The following is a 16,988-nucleotide window of genomic DNA, read 5'->3' as shown; positions in this document are numbered from 1 at the left end:
TTTTCAACATCAGCATAAGGAATGAAAGATTTTTGACTTAAGAGCACTGCATCTTTAAAGCTCCATTATCCATGTTTAATCTTAAATTATTCATTTCAATTTTACATCTGTTTATTAAATAATTCAAGCAGTTTAAATTCTTCCTAAATACATATTTTTTCCTTTTAATGTATGAAATCTCCTGGCAAGGAATAAAAGACAGCAAGCTAAGTATTTAGGAAGAAATTCTCTTTTGAGGGGATATGGTAGAGACAACGCAAGGAAGGAAACTGCTACAAATGCCAAATGCACTTATTTATTTAGTATTACAAAAGTGTGTCAACATAGCACAAACAGTCAAAGATGTTACATGAATTATATATTTAAGATCTTGCTTACAAAGCTCTAGACTAAAATATTACATCCTTTTTTCTTTCCCTGACTGCTTAATTGCTCTCATCTGACTTTGTTGACAGAGCTGAAGTATCTTTTGTTCTGGGCTAAAAGGCACTTCAGTCTTCCTTTAACTTGGCATATCTGTAAGGAATTGGAAACAAACCTGCAAGAAGATGTGGAAGGTGCTGCTTCCACACTGGTTAATTTCCTGCAGAAAAACATAGGGCAAGGCTCAGTCAATCTGTCACATGAGGCAAGATACCAGCACCATAATGTTTACGCAGTTAAGTACTGTGCCAGAGAACTCATCCTCCTCTTTCTTTCCCCAGATTTACTAACTCACCTATGCAGAGTCACCACAAGCCTCTTCTTTGTAATACAGTATTCTTCTGCAGTGAAGATATACTGAATATATTAAGTAGCTCAGGTGTGAGTCTTGACTTACCTGCCTATTCAGCAAGCAGATTTCCAATCCCAGAATATACTGGACCATGATTACAAAAGTGGCAATACTTACAGCCACTTCTGCAGATTATGGTGCATTCCATTCGATGGATGCTGCATTTAGGAAGTCATAAAGAAGGATGAAGTTAGAAACAGAGACATTAGGTAGTACTAGAGGTGAGTACCTAAAAGCAGTCTATAGCCAGGTAGAATTCAGTGCTGATTTTAAGTGCCAGTTCAGTCCCATGTGTCATGTGTACTGTGGGGGTGTTACATCATAGCCTGAACTGATGATTGAGCACCTGGTGAAGGGGGTGGCTGGCCCAGGAAGCACAGGTGCAAGCAATTCACCTGTGCTTCCCACATGACCAGAAGGGGTGGACCCAGCGTCCAGTCCTCCCTGGGCTCATTTAAGGGCTAGCCTCCAAAGGGAGAATGTTTCCTGGATGAATGTCTTACCCAGAGCAGGAGTGCTCTGTGGCTAGAGGACCTCATCGCAAGTCAAATTAGTTAATGTTTTCCTCTATGTGATCACTGACTTAATGCCACTTTGCCTGCTATTGTAAAGAACTTACTGGAAGTAATGTGACTGGGCCAGAGACCGACACATCTAATCTTTTTTGGTGACATTTAAGGCTTAATAATAATTGTAATAAAAACAACACAAAAATAACAAAATAGATGGCGAATAATGGCAAATAAAGGCATAGAGGGAATTACAGAGTAGTGGGGATTGGAATGTTCCTCCTGAGATTGTTAATTCTAACCTCCCAGCTAAAGCAGATACCCCACAATAGGTTGCACAGGTACAAATCCATATGGGTCTTGAATATTTCCATAGAAGGAGTCACCCTCTTCTGTCACCCTCACTGTATAGAAGCTTTTCTGCATGTTACTATGGAACTTCCAATGTTGTTACACAGCACAGAGAAAACCGGGCCTCCACCATTTGCCTCCCCCTTCTCTTTGCCTCCCCCTTCCCTTTATATATTTATAAACATTGATCAGCTTCTCACTCTTCTTTTCCCCAGGCTACACAGACCCAGGTTACTCTGTGTTTCCTCATACAGGAGATGCTCCGAATCCTTTAACTCTAAAGTCAGTGGTGTGACACCAACAGGGAATTCTGCCTTGCAGCCTAACCTGTAGTGGCTGGTTCTCATTACTGCATTTCATTTGACACATCCCCAGATAAACTGTGTGCTCACTGCAAATCAAACCCGCAGTTTTTGTAAGTGACTACATTTAATTAACCTCAGATTACAAACATGTAGCCATGCAGCAAAGTAAATACTGAAGTGATATTGATGTAACAGAACAGAAAAAAGTGCTGTTTTTTTTACCGCCCTGAAGGGAATCTTTCACATCTCCAGCAGCAAGGAGTATCTTCAAGAGGATTACACTATAGATTGCAGTGATCTTTGTTAGTATAGTCTGGAAAAGTTGCCATACAGATAAAAAAAAAATACCCCTAAAATCTTTAGAGCTATGGAAATTACTTCACTTTTCACACGTAAAATAAAAACATTAGTAGCACACAGAAAACAAAACACCCTGAGGAAAAAGTGGATTGGTAAATGTATTTTATATGCATAATGCAATATGAATTAAAAGAAGCTGGGTTTTGTTGTTGTTGTTGCTATTATTGTTGCTCTTTAGGAATGTATATCTTTCAGCTTCTAAGAGATTACCCGTTTCCAACAAAAATTAGCTGATTACCTATACTAGTGGAAATTTTTCACTCAAGCTGTCCATGTTCCTCCAATTCTATATGCGAGTCCAAGAGGGGAAGTGTTCAAAGTTGAGGATAGATGCTGCACATCTACTAGGTCCTAAAAATGCATTGTGCCTTTGACATGCAACCTGAAACACAGATGAAGAAGAAGCAGTCTGAATATCTGAATATAAGTGGTATATAATATAAGTAATAAAGTATAATAATATAAGTTTGAATATAAGTGGTAGACAGGCATTTTAAATGAGACAACAAGAGATTATTGCACTCAAGAGCAGAGAGGGATCACCTGATGGTAAGTTTAACCAGCTGGGTATTAGTGTGAAGGACTAGCTCAGTAGGTAGTGGTTTTAGTGAAAGAGGCTTACTTCATGAGTACGAGGTATGGTGGAAGGTGATTGAAATTGAGGTGGATGTACCTTTCATCAGCTGGTTTCCTGGGGGAATAGGCACTGAACTGAAGCACATTTTTCCAAATCCTCCCCCACACAAAGACATCAGATAAAAAAACCCTGCTAGAGTTATGAGGGCAAAGAACAGCTTTTCTTTATGTTATATTACCTTATGTTATGTTACTATATGCTACATATATTAATATGCTTAAAATATTTTGCATGCGTTTAACACTGCTTCTGACTGTGGAAACCTGGCACTGGAAACTCATCCTTTCTTAACTGAAGCACAATTCCTTCAGCAACATGTTTGCCACTAGCTATAAATAAGCTAAAGGCAGAGATCACAGCTAGGAATATTACACCAAAACCAGCTGAATTTATCTGATTTACTTCAGCTTAGGATCCAGTCCAGCAGTATCACTCTCACAGAACAGAATGGCAGTCTGTCCACAGAGTACCCAATAACCTTGATTCCTCTCTGCAGGAAGACATAATTATCAGCGTGTCTTCTTCCTACCATTTTACCTTTCCTTTTCCCTCTCACGGTTGCTTGCACCATCTTGTACTGGGTAGAGCAGTGACTTCTTTAATTAATTATTAAAACTTTTGCCAGTAAAAGTTTACCACCTGCTGAGGTAATACATAATACAACTCTGGGTTAATACTTCCCTTTCTCTCCTTCCCATCTCTACTCATCTTATTTCTTCCATCACAATGAAAGAAAAAGAAAAAAAATGTCTATGTAGCTCAAAATACACGTGTTAGCCTAAAAGCTCTTCCTCCTCTCCACCCCTCCCCCCCCCCAACACATTTTCTCTTCTGCTAACTTCAAGTAATAGATTCCCTCCTTTGACCTATTTCTCTTCCTTACTTATTTTGGCTGACCTGTACCAAGCATCACGGGTTATTTTTCATTATGTTCCCTAAAAATAGTACCAAAATACAGAAGCTTCTCTACTTCTGTGGTTTCAATCGTGTAAATGGGACAGAAACCATTATTTTTCATTCTCAGCCTTCCTCTTCTTCTTGAGCTACTTAATATACTTATACTTCTAATACTTAGAAAATAACAAAATGTGTCAGGTTCGAAAGTTTTCATCTAATCTTAATTAAAAGGAACTTTTAAAATATGGAAATTAACAAGTTTGCATTTCCGTTCCTTGTGACTCACTGCCTCGTCTTAACAAGAAGTCACTGTTGTAACAGCAGCTGTTAATTTTAGTAGTTTTGTTCATTTGGCCAGAAGTTTGCAAGTGGATTGATAATTTTCTGTGGCTCATTAATTTCAGAGTATTTCCTTGTTGCTTGAAGGACTTCTCCCGAGGGTAAGCATTTTCACCTGGAATCAGTTTAATTTCCACATGTAAGCCCCAGCTTCTGGCTCTTCTCTCCCTTTACTACCTTTCATTAAATCCTGTGTCCTAACAGAGATAAAGGATGGAACTTCTGTGACTCCTAAACATGGCATCAAGCCAGATTTGTGTTGTTTCTAGAGTTTTGTTTCCGTCTCTTTTTCACTGAGGCTTTAATCCTCCTCAGGACTATAGGCAAATGTTGCTTACTAATCGCCTATGAAAATGCTGGTCCTTAGCATACCCTAATGACAGGGTGTGGGGTTTTTTTGTGGCCTTCCTATAAACATGTAAGAGAATAATTACAGAACCAGTTCATTGTGATAGACTGGAGTGACCTTAGTAGCAGGTGACATGCAAGCGGTTGCCATGGATGAAGCTCAGAAGCATTTTCTATCCAATTCAGCTGCAGCTAAGCCAACATTAGTGGCTCTGTCTTTGAAATAGCTGCAAGGAAAAAAAAAATGCACTGAAGAGCAGCTTTTCCTTAAACTCTTGGAACATGGATTACTTCGAAGATTAAAGGCAATCTATATTACTTAAATATAGCAACTAAATACTAAAAGACATCCCAGAAGAATTTGATTATAGAGAACCCTACTCTCAGGCCTCATTGCCATTCAGGCATGGTACTTCCATGGGTACAGCAGTAGCAGCTAATAAGCATGTTGTTGCTTTCATATTCACTTCCTTCTTTGTAAAGACCTACAAATGTATTTGCTTCTGTAATTCCTCATCTCCCTCTAAAGGATTTAACAAATTAGTTCTAGACATTTTCTTCTGTGGTTACTTTGCTCTGTGTGACTGTTACACACTTCTGGTTTGAGAAAGTTCCTACCACTGTTCCATGCTTTCAGAGACTGCCAGCATATTCTTTCAGTTTTTTCAGACAGAATGATAAGATATGAGACATAAGAGGTGTTAAGAAATAGTGGTTCTAGTAAGAGAAACTTATATCAAATATCACAGTCTTATATCACATTAGCTTGGTTTGGAAACAGGTACGTAACTGATTCATTTGAGATTTAAAGTCATGAATAGTTTTGCAAAAAGCAAAGTGTTTGTTAATAACGTAGGCTCACATGCTATTTAGCTAACTACGGATTTTTTCACTTAATGGATTAACTAAAGAAATTTCATTTTATTTTTTTATTATTTATTTATTTATGTATTTATTTTCCAGTCTGACCAATCTCAGCTGATAGTAAAGTAAAGGGACTGGTAAAGGAGGCTAGTAAAGGAGCCATTGATTGAAACCCCATTCTATGGATTACTCCATGAATGACTCACAGTCACTGTGTCAGTACTGGAAGTATTATCACTTTTCTACTTGGTATTTACACTCTCTTTGTGATTTACAAATCACATGCTAAATTCTGAACAAATCCCAAACCCACAGTGTTGTCCAGATGGCCATGTGAATGCTTTTAGAGTCAATGCTCATGCAAGCGTGTGCTCACACTCTTATTTCTGATATTTTACTATGCAATGAATATTTTTCTGAACAAAAGTTTGCTTTCACAAACATTTGGAGAATGGAAATGAAAGGAGTTCTGCACGCTATGGAAGCTGATTCATGGTTTCTATTCAAATAACTATGAGTGAAGCCTTGGTTACAATCATCAGCATATTCTCCTCCTCCCCATGACCCAGTTTAAAAGAGTAAGTACATATGTAACTTTAAACATGCAAATAGTGTCAGTTATGCACTGATTTACATATGCAATTATATTTCTTGCTGACCCAGGAGCTCGATGATTCTTGCTCATGTTCACCTTTTATCTACCTTTTCCTGAATTTTTATTAGAAATCCTGAAGGATTATGTTAATTTTATGTAAAGCAACAACTTGGCAAACATTAATCAGTAATTTCAATGACACAGTTCGAGCAGGGAGAAAGTATGAGAATGAAACAAACAGAACGAGACAGCAGATACAGAAGAAAAGCGGCTGTGGAAAATGAACAGAAAGCCAGAATGGCTGCCAGTGTAAGAATATAAATGGAAAGTTGATGGCTACAGCTTTTGAAAAGCTCACCAATAAAGAAATTGCTTGAAATAATTCCAGTGGTAGAACAGGTTGATGATTGTAAAACGATAAGTAACTTCTAAAATGCTGGAATCTTACTAGGGAGGAAAATTTGTATGTAGCTGAGGGAAACCAAAATACAAAAATCATGTCAGCAAGAAGGAGTCTCTATTGCATCACTCCACAGGTTCCTCCCTCCCGCACTCCTTCCCTTCATCCTTTCCTTCCTCCCTCCTTCCCTTCCTCCCTTCCTTTTTTCCTGCCTCTCTCCCTCCCTCCTTCCCTCCTTCTCTTCCTCTCTCCCTCCCTTCCTTCCTTCTGTTCTTTCCATCCACCCTTCCTTCTACTTCCACCCTTCCCTCAGATTCCCTCTCCTGCTTTTCATGGAGAATTCACAGATGCCCTAAGATTACACATCGCTCTCCTGTAAGACTATAAACATGCTCATGATCTGCTTTCTACAGGGCAAAGTTTTAATGGTATTAACTGCATTCTCTTTTCCTGTAAACCATACATAATGAGGCCTGTACTGAAGACATAAATATTAAGAATACTCAGTCACTCATGCATTTTTATCTTCTTTGACTAATAATCTGCAGCAAAGGGAAGACAGAACCTGAATACATAAGAGAAGGATTAGCAATAATACCAATAATAATAGTCATTATAATAATAAAAATAATAATAAAATTAGAACTCGATTAATATCTTTGTACGACCCAGAAGCAGAGCTTATGTGAAGCAATGAGTAGGTGTGATTTGCTGTGTTGAGATGTTGCTGTGCTGTAGGCTCAAAGAAAAATAGACTCATCTCTTCTTGAAGCAATAATTAATTATTTTTTTCAAAGCCACTAAAATAAGTAGAATGCTATGTATTCCCATACATCTGAGCTACTGGATAGTTACTGCTGAAAGAATATATGTGTTCTTCATACTAAAAAAAATTTTATGATAAAATATCAAAAAATTCTGTTTATGATAAATCAGAAATTGTATTCTTCTGGGAGCAAAATTTCATTGTTTTAATAAAAGAGAACACTGATAAAATGTCACTCAGGCGAGGTGTTAATGTTTGCTGATAACTGATTGGAGAGAAATTAGGGTTCATACACAGGCTGTGCTAAAGAATAACCTGAGGAGGCCAACACAAGACCTCCTCTGTTTTGGGTAGTGTACTGCGTCTGAACTAAGATTTCTTAGGTTAACTTAGAAAGTCAACCTGCATAGGAAGCAGCCATCCAGAGGTTAAAAACAACAGTAAAAGGCAGCATGCCCATTACAATCACTTTCTGTCTGTTTTTCTGTGTAAATAAGATGGCATTGAAGAATAGTGCCACTGCTGAATCAAATACACAGGCATGTGTGGAGGTTTACAGTGAGATTTTTGGCAGTTTGAATTCCATGTTATCCTCTTCACACGGGCAAGTGTGTTCCCAGCCTCACAATTACTCACTCTTTCATTTTAGATGGTGCTTTCAAGTGAATGCTAAATAGTTTGCAGTTGTTGGCTGTGGAAAAATTGTTCAGTGACAAACCTTTTGGATTATACACATTAACACCATCAGTCCATCTTCTCATTCAAATGCTCTTAACAAATTTTCTGTCCTGTAGGTATGCTATTATTTGCCAGCATTGAGATTTTATCTGTTTTTCCTTTTGAGACTCAAAAATGTAATTTGTACAATGGCAAAAATTACAATTCAATACCTTTTACTGGTGGAAAGTAATAATACTAACAGGAATGCTTTTGTATCTAAAATATTTCATAACCCAGGAAGTTTGCCTTGGAGCCAGAAGGACTGGGTAATATCAGAGTATGTGGAATACAGTCAACTGGCAGCACCGTCTTCTGACAAACCTTGAGAAACAACACCCAAGCAGGAAGATGTGAAGAAAAAATGTATAGGCAGCATCAATCAGTGACAGTGTCAGTGGAATCAAGAGATTCTACACTGCGCTATGTTCCCAATCGTGCCACTGATTTATTGTGTAGACTTCTCACTCATTTGCCTTTGAATTTCACTTTGAGTTTGGGTTTGTTTGGATTTAGACACGAACAACACGAAGAACAAATACTGGATAAGCACAATCTATAGGGCAGGAACCTCAGACAGTTCTATATTTGCCCCTTCTTCTAATAATCAGAAAAGATGTACTAATGGCCACCATCCAAAGTCCTGTGAAGAAAAGAATATATATACATATATATATATAATCATAGAATTTGTTGGAAGGAATAGGCGTGTTTTGCACTCTCTGGAAGTTCTTTTGTGCAGTTAAAAATAGCTGCAAACAAAGACAGCTGATGCTTGGCGTCATCCAGCTGGAACATCACGCTCGATGTGGGGTTGGTTAGAGTTAGTGCTTTCCTACATTTCAGAGTTGGAGATTGAGTCAGCGCTTGTGAGAGCAATTAGCAGTAGGTGAGCTCTGAAGAAATTCTCCTAAGGATACATGGGGGTGGGGAGAAGAAGGAGAGAAAGAGCAGGCACAGAGGAGTGGTGAGATAAGTCAGAAGGCAGCAGTCTGTTGCAAATAATGTTCTGTTCCCAACACTGCTGAGAGAAGTCAGGTATGCATGAGGTCCATATAAGCAAATAATGCTTCTGATGATGTTTAGATACTGCAGTACAGCTTTCCATCTCTTCAAAATAAGAACTCTTTCTAGAATTTGATAATTACCTGCCAATCAAGTGATCCACTATGGATATGTCATTTTTGCTGGAAATATGCTTCACTATCTAACTACTTATAAGCAGGGATAATCTCAGCTGCATCTAACTCATCCCAGTGATACAGACCTGCTTGTTTAGCAATAGGGATCAGTATATTAGTTTAAGGACCAATATATTAGTTTAGCAAAAGGAATCAGTGAGTGCTAGTTCTAAAACTTTCCATTTCAACTTTGCTTGGTGTGTGAACAGCCTTGTTTTCTCTTAATTCTGCTTCACAAGAAGCACTGGAGTCATAATAGACTACTTATCTTTGCATTTCACCAGGTGCAAGGACATTTTCCTCAGATATTACATGTATTGTTTTGTAAGCTGCACATAATGGTGTAACAAGCAAATGAAATTTGCCAAATTGAGGAAAAACAGCCAAAGGTCAGTTAAAAGCTGCAGTGATTAAGCTGATGGGGGAAAAATGGGGAGAAAGTAAGTGGGTGTATGAGCACCATAACTGCTATCATGCAAGCCTGGGGGAACATTAGCATATATTGATGAGTTCTTGGAAAAGAATGAATATGTATGCCAATGTACTGCATATGTAGTATGTTAACTTAACTGTTTAAATGTAGAGCCTGAACTCTGAGAGCGGGCACTTATTTGTCAAGTTGCCTGGTATATATAACAAGTAATAAAGGAATGCTATTTTCTAAGACCACACTGGAGTTAGAAGTTTTCTTTATGGATTATGGATTACACCAGCAGGGCCAAGACTCTTCATGTTGCTGTTTGTGGAGGGCTCTGCTCATCAGCAGGCCTGGTCTGCAGCCCTGGTGGCCTTCACAACCAACAGCAAGATCCTTTCAAGATGAGTTCAACCACATCCTGGAGTAGATGCATCATCGAGACCAGAAACACAAAGAAGTGTCAGCAAGTCACAGTCAAGTGACTCCCCCCTAAAGGGAATGGAGATTCCCATCTGCGGGACAGATGCTCCCCAGGTCTCAAATCAAAGGAGTTACCTGTATGTTTTCAAGCATAAAACAACCATTTCTATACCATTTTCTTTCAAGTGGGTACCAACAACATAGATGCAGAACTGTGAGGACTATGAAAAGAGATTTCAGGGTCCTGGGGAGGCAGCTGAAAGACTCAGGAGCACAGACAGTATTTTCCTCAGTTCTCCCAGTAATGGGGAGAAACACTTATGAAATGCTTGATTTGGATGTGTAATTTTTTCTATAGTAACATAGCATCACTGTGCTTTTTTAATCTATTGAAGTTTCTATGGCCATAGGAGGCATTACTTATAGAGCAATCTAGATGAGGTACATGCTTTCTGTACTTTTTATCTCATTATTTAATATTATGGTAGTTCTGAGGCTTCTAACATCCTTCCTAATGACATGATACTACTTCATGGCTGTCACTTTCACAGAATCACAGTACTGTAGGGGTTGGAAGGGACTTCCAGAGACCATTGAGTCCAAACCCCTGCCAAAGCAGGTTCCCTACTCCAGGTTGCACAGGTCAGCCAGTTGGACAAGATAATAACTGAAGGTCCCTTCCATTCCATTGCATTCCATTCCATTCCATTCCATTCCATTCCATTCCATTCCATTCCATTCCATTCCATTCCATTCCATTCCATTCCATTCCATTGCACTCCATTCACCAAGCAGCTCTCTCTTTGAGTCTTAATTGCCCATTGATCATCCTGGGCATATGAAGAACCAAGTGTCATTAGGCAAAGAAGCAACAATGTCTGGGAAAAAAAAAGAGATTTAAACACTTGAAAATGTTAATTTCACAGCTTAAAAGCAAGCAGAAACCAACCAAAGCCGACAGGATTAGTCAGCAGTTATCACAGTGACTAGAAGAGAAGGAGAGAGTGATCTGGGAGTTTTAGTGGGAGAATCGTGCAGAATATAAATTAAACATATTGAAAAAACTACAAAGCAAACAGGAGAATGGAGTGGATAAAGTAAAATAATTCAATAGTTCTGAAATTCGGTGTCATTTGTTAAAAAAAATAATAATTATTATTAGTTACTTCCTGCAAAAGTAAAAAAAAAAATTATTTTTAAAAGTATTCTGTCTAAACTTCTGTTTGTTGGCTTGCAAGAGAATTAGGCCTTTATTAACAGCCGGAGTCCAGAAATCTGAGATTTTTAGTTTCTGGGTTTTGATCCTGAAGATTACAAGTGAAGATTACAAGTCTTGATTCTCAGCTCATTGTGACTGGCAGCACCAGTCATAACTGAAACTTCAAAAGCCCAGGAGAACTGAAGAGTGTGGGAGCTACTTCATTTCCAGCAGGTGAATAGGCCATAGAAATATTAGGAAGAAGAGACAGCGGGTCTCAAAATTGTGTCTGCTCTGTGACACCCTCATAGAAATCAAAATGTTTGTGTAAAAGTTTGAAATTTGATGAATTTTCAACTTCTGATGTAAAAATTGTTCCCTTTGAGATTGTGTGAACTCTGCTCAGCAGACTTGAAATACACTGTATTGTAAAGACTTGAGAAGTGAATAAAAGGGTTTTTTTGCAGTACTGTCAGCGATTTCTGATCAAGCTTCTAAGTTTGTTATGTTTCTTTATCTCCACTTATGATGGCCCATACCTACTCTACAGCTTTATCCTAAATGCCCTATTTGATCAGCTTGATAGCAGCCAAGAAACTGTTCATACAATCAATAGTTTATGTCAAAAACAGCCTCTGTATCCACAGCAATGACTTGTTGCTGCTGTGGCATTCTGGTATAAGACCTATTTTGACAATTAGACACTAAATAAATCCTCACAGACCATGTAACTGTAAGACTGAATTGCTTGTTCTGTGGTTAGCAGAAGACTGTCTTCATCATATGAAATCACCTAATTGCACAAACAATTAGTTCAGCACATTTGAAACTTCTCTGCCAAAACAAAGTTGGCTGTTAAAGGATACAACCTTTTATTTTTTTTAATAGATATTTTTCAACCATCTGTGCTTTTACGTGTGTATGAGACTCAATTGAAATATAGAATTCTTAATAGCCCACATAAATGAATTCTCTGAATTATTTTTCCGTTCCTTTCAAGCCCTCCGTTAGAAGCAGTTCGTGGAACAGTGTCATTAGTAGTCCATCTGAAGTGCCTTATGAGTCTCTGCACAAATGAATGCAGCATGAGAAAGAAGGGGAAATAGAAGTTTTAGTTAAATCTCAGGGCTAAGAGGTTATTGGCCTCAATAAGATATGCTGGAGTGCTAGAATACATGGTTACAGTCTCTTCAGGGGAGACAGGATGGGAGAGAGGAGGCAGTGTAGATGTGTGCATTAGGGAATATCTCTAACGCTTAGAGCTGGTGATGAAAATGATGAGCATCTCTGGGTAAGAGGCAGGAGAAAGGCAAGTAAGCCAGAATGTGTTATACTTCATCTGCTGCTTGTAAACACAGAGGGATTTGTGATGGTTTGGGGCTGCAATGGACACAGGAATTGTGAAATTATAGAGTTTTTGATCTTTGGTGAAGTAAGAAAGGCAGTTAGCATAACTGCTGCTTTGGATTTCCAGAGACAAGTCTTTGGCTTGTTTAGAGACTTTGATGACAGAGCCGCTAGGGGGGTGATTTTGTATGGCAAAGAAGTCCTGGAAAGCTTCAGTGATTAAATATTAATTGTTTAAATATTAAATGTGCAGGTAAAGGCCACATGCTGAAAGTGTTGCCAATAGAGAAGTCCAGCCTGGCTGAACAAAGAGCTTCTTCTGGAACTCAAAAATAAAAAAGTTTATTGGGGAGAAAATTGGAAGGAACAAAATTTAACTGGAGTTCAGTTTGGCTAGAACAGTAAAAGCATTCCAGAGGATAAGAAATGTTCTATACTCATAGGAGAAAAAGAAGCTATGCCTCTTGGGTTTTGCTCTAGGGCCAAAAGTCTCCTGCTACTGCTGTGTTTTGCAGAGTTGATCAGCATGAGTCAGTACACAGAAATACCCGGACAATGTGGCAACAATAATAACAACAAAACCTTGGCTTAGGTAATACACGTGCACAATATTTGAGTGATGTGATTTAGCTTGGGCATGAATTCCATGGTAAAGGGGATTTTTGTCTCCAGAATGATGGAAGCTTTGCACAGATGGAAAATCCTAGCCCAAAATAATCATTTAAGAAGAGTTTGCATAACAAGAAATAAAACATGATTTGAAGGGGTTTTATTATCAGTACAAGACACATTTGTAAGATATTTCATACCTGATTTAACAAAGTGTGTCTTCTTTTCTCTTTGGATTGTGCTGTATAATTGCTGGAAAGAATTCAGTCTTTGTGCTGAAGGAGTAATTTTGAGCTGAGTTTGTTAAGTTGATAAACATGTCCTCTTTCTCTTTAATGTACTACTGTTTTGCATAAGAGTCAAAATAAAAGGCTTGAGCCACCATTCTAGGAGTTAAAGGCTAAAGATTTACATAAGCCTCAAAACTTAAGTATAATTATGTATGTTTGTTTATTTTTATTAATACTGGAGATGCCTGCGGTTATAAGAGCACAGAAAAGGTAAAATGAGATTTCAGGAAAACGGGATAATAAATGTACCCCATAATGTAAATAAATAAATAAGTTTCAGTGCATTTGCTTGGGGAAAAAAAACAATGTTCTTGGGTAAAAAAAAAAAATTAAAAAAAAACCAACAAGTTATACATAACAGGTAACTTAATTTCTGGCTGTTGAAATGCACAGAGGATTTGTTCTTCTCTGGAAGGAGGTTGAGGGTTGAGCTGTAAGCATTCCCACCTGTTACCCATCTGCATGTGTCACATGCTTGACATGGATTTATAAATCACATGGAAAGTATCACATGAGGAGAATGATAGGAGCATTTGCAGATTAAGATAATGATGTAATTTGTGTTAGAAGTCAACTACCCCGAATCGTTCAGCATCAGAGCATTGCTGGGGGCATGTTTTTATGGTGATTTTGAAGGGATTATATTCTACCTCAGTCCTGCAATTTAGTAGGAAACATTAAGGTGGGTGCTGAGTTCTGCCACTCTACAGGAAGAGAAAGGGCTACTTTCTAATTTCAGTAGGATAAATGAAGCACAGAAATAGTGAACAGAACAAAGTGACTTAAAATTATAAATTAATTACCGTAATAAAACATGAGCCATCACTTAAGACCCTGAATAGGTAAATGAAAGCAGATATCTGGGCTGTTCAGAGTGACTTCAGAAAGGCAAATGAATGAAACTGTATAACATAATTAGTATGCTTTGACCTGCCTCTTCAAGAGCGACATTATTGGAGAGAATGTAAAAGGAAATTCTTGCTTGTAATAGTGACAGATGCCCAGACAGCATCTGCGATCCCAGAATTTTTAAAATCAGATTCCAGGATAGAGCACATTCACTGCTGTTTTGTACAAATCACTGAAAGCATGGGCTGCACCTGGCCAAACTCATACATAAATAAAATGCTAACATGGAACATTCTCTTCAGCTTCAAACTTTGCTCACATCCCACCTAAGCTTTAGCATATAATTGCATTTTGTTAACTGCAGAGAATGAGAAAGAGCAGTAAAGTGAAATGGAAGAGAAGTGCAAGTTCTCTGCTCCCAGTATGCTGTGCTAATGATACAGTAAAGCCCAAGGAAAACCATTTATTCTCTCTTACTGTAATGTTGCATCTCCAGCTGCTCTGAAATCACCTGGAACTGCAGCTAAAATGTTTTGCTGGTAATTCTGATACCTCTTCATCTGAAGCACTCTGACATTTTGTTGATAGGACAGGGTGAAATGACTTCCTGGACCATTTACAGGTAAGGCATATAATCTCATCCATCTAAGAATGTCTGACTTAATACTGCCTTGATTTCAACAGTATTATTTATATAAGGCTGCCTATTCCTTCTCTTAGATGAATTTTTGATGGCCTGATTCTGACCTCTTTTTTAATTATATGGCATTTAAAACTATATTTTGAGAACTAAGGTTTTTCCTCACCACTAAGCTCTCTCTGATACCTGGCCAAGTTCCATTGCCATGGCTGGGAAAGTTAAACTATGTCAAGTGTTAGTAGTTTCAGTCCATTAAGGTAAAGAAGGACTGTTATCTGTATTTAACAGGCAGAGGGTCATCGTCATACAATTTGATGGAAAGGTGCTTTGGGACTTATGGTCTCTATAGGTGCTCTTTTTTGCTGGCTAATCCTATCTGATGCTGAAGTCTGTGCTGACTTCAGGGTGAAATTTGTAGCTATACAACTTTGTCTCCATTCTAAAACATGCTGCAATTCTTCATTTATTTGTACTTATTTTTCATTCTTTTATTAGCCATTTGAAAACATTTGACTCCTGCTCTCTGTAATTCATGGTCCATAATTCACTTAATCCAAACAAGAGACATACTCACTAGATTTTATTGTTCACAAGATGACTTGGTGTCATGTTTTCTTAAACAAAAGAAGCATAAACATTCAATTCAGTGTTACTGAGTGCATCTGAGTCAAATATTTTTCTTCTACAAAAATTCTGCAATATCAGAAGCTCCAATAAAACCTCTTGGAAGTCACTTCATTTATAGGCACATAAACATCTGAATATAAAAGAGGTAGAAAACTGAATGCTGTGTCATAAATCAAACAGCCCCACATAGCTGGGTATTGACATGGAGTATTCTCAGTATCTTGGCTTGCACTGCTTTTTGTAATGTCAGATTAAAACAAGAACTGAAGGGAAAAAAATAATGTTTTTAGGAAGAGAAGGAGAATGGAAAAGCTCTTGCCTTGCACTGCCTGAAATAGAGAAAAGAAACAGCTGAAGAGAAAAGAGTGACAAGAATCTAGCTTAAATGTGAAGACTAGAGGTGAAATTACTTGCTCGAAGGTTAATTAGTCTCGGCAGAATAAAGAGAAATGCAGAGATGTTATTGTGTAGTGACACCAGAATCAGTTTTAAATGAGCAGATATAATAAATCGAGCTGGTAAAGAGCCTTGAGAAGCCTTTATGTGATGATGATTATGTGACAAATAGTAATAAAAATGTATGGTGAAAAGCTGTATTTTTATGTGTTTTTTTGTCACTTATTGATTATGTCCAGGTTTTTGTTTCCTGCTTTGAGAGATAGTAGTGAAGGGTGCAATCCATTTGCTTGTGGATACATTTGCAACTGCAACAGAAGAACCCCACTGTTTGTTTAGAAACATTTCTCGTTCTCAAGCATTTATACCAGCAATGAAATACTCAGCTCTCTTTGTATGAATACTGGTAATAAATGCCTGAAAAAGTATATGAATAGGACTAAACTGCTATCGTGAATTTAAAGAAACATGTTTCTTCATGCCTGAGTAATACATGTTGTTTTTTTTCCCTAAATAATAAAGGCATGTGAGAAGGTGCATTTTCTTAGCCCTTGTCCGTACTGAGAGAAAGAAGAAACACTGAGTTTACAGCATTTGGCTCAGACTTTCAGAAGGATCTGTGCAGGGACCATTTATTTGTGTAGTGCAATACCAACTATACCACACCATCAGTTACTCACTAATATGTCTAGAACGGAGTGGAGCTACAGAAACATAAGCACTGCCCACGTCAAGGACATGAACAGCCATCTGAGAGCTTCCTGAAGGCTGCTGTCAAAGAGCTGGTGGCTCAGCAAACCTGTTACTCCTTAGTGTGCGTCTGTCATGCTGATGGTGGTTGGTGTCCTTGACAGCCGTCCACATGGAGAGAAAATAAGTGGTTTTTTCACCATATTCTCACCTGCCCAAGCAAGTACCAGAAGCCACAGATGGCACAACACATGGGCTCCCATTGCCATCAGTTTGGTGTAGTTGGGCACAGAGAGTCTTGTGAATCAGACAAATCTCCACTGAGGGCAGCAGTGTTTTCAGTGGAGCTGAGATGCTGCACTGCAGCACTGTGCTAAGAGTGTATTTCACACAGCCTTTCTGACTGAAAGGATTTCATTTCCACAGTCACAAACCTACTGCCTTCCACCAGCTCCACATT

Source organism: Coturnix japonica, chromosome Z (genome assembly GCF_001577835.2).
Source record: "Coturnix japonica isolate 7356 chromosome Z, Coturnix japonica 2.1, whole genome shotgun sequence".
NCBI classification, from domain to species: domain Eukaryota; kingdom Metazoa; phylum Chordata; class Aves; order Galliformes; family Phasianidae; genus Coturnix; species Coturnix japonica.
This window is presented reverse-complemented; position numbering follows the sequence as displayed.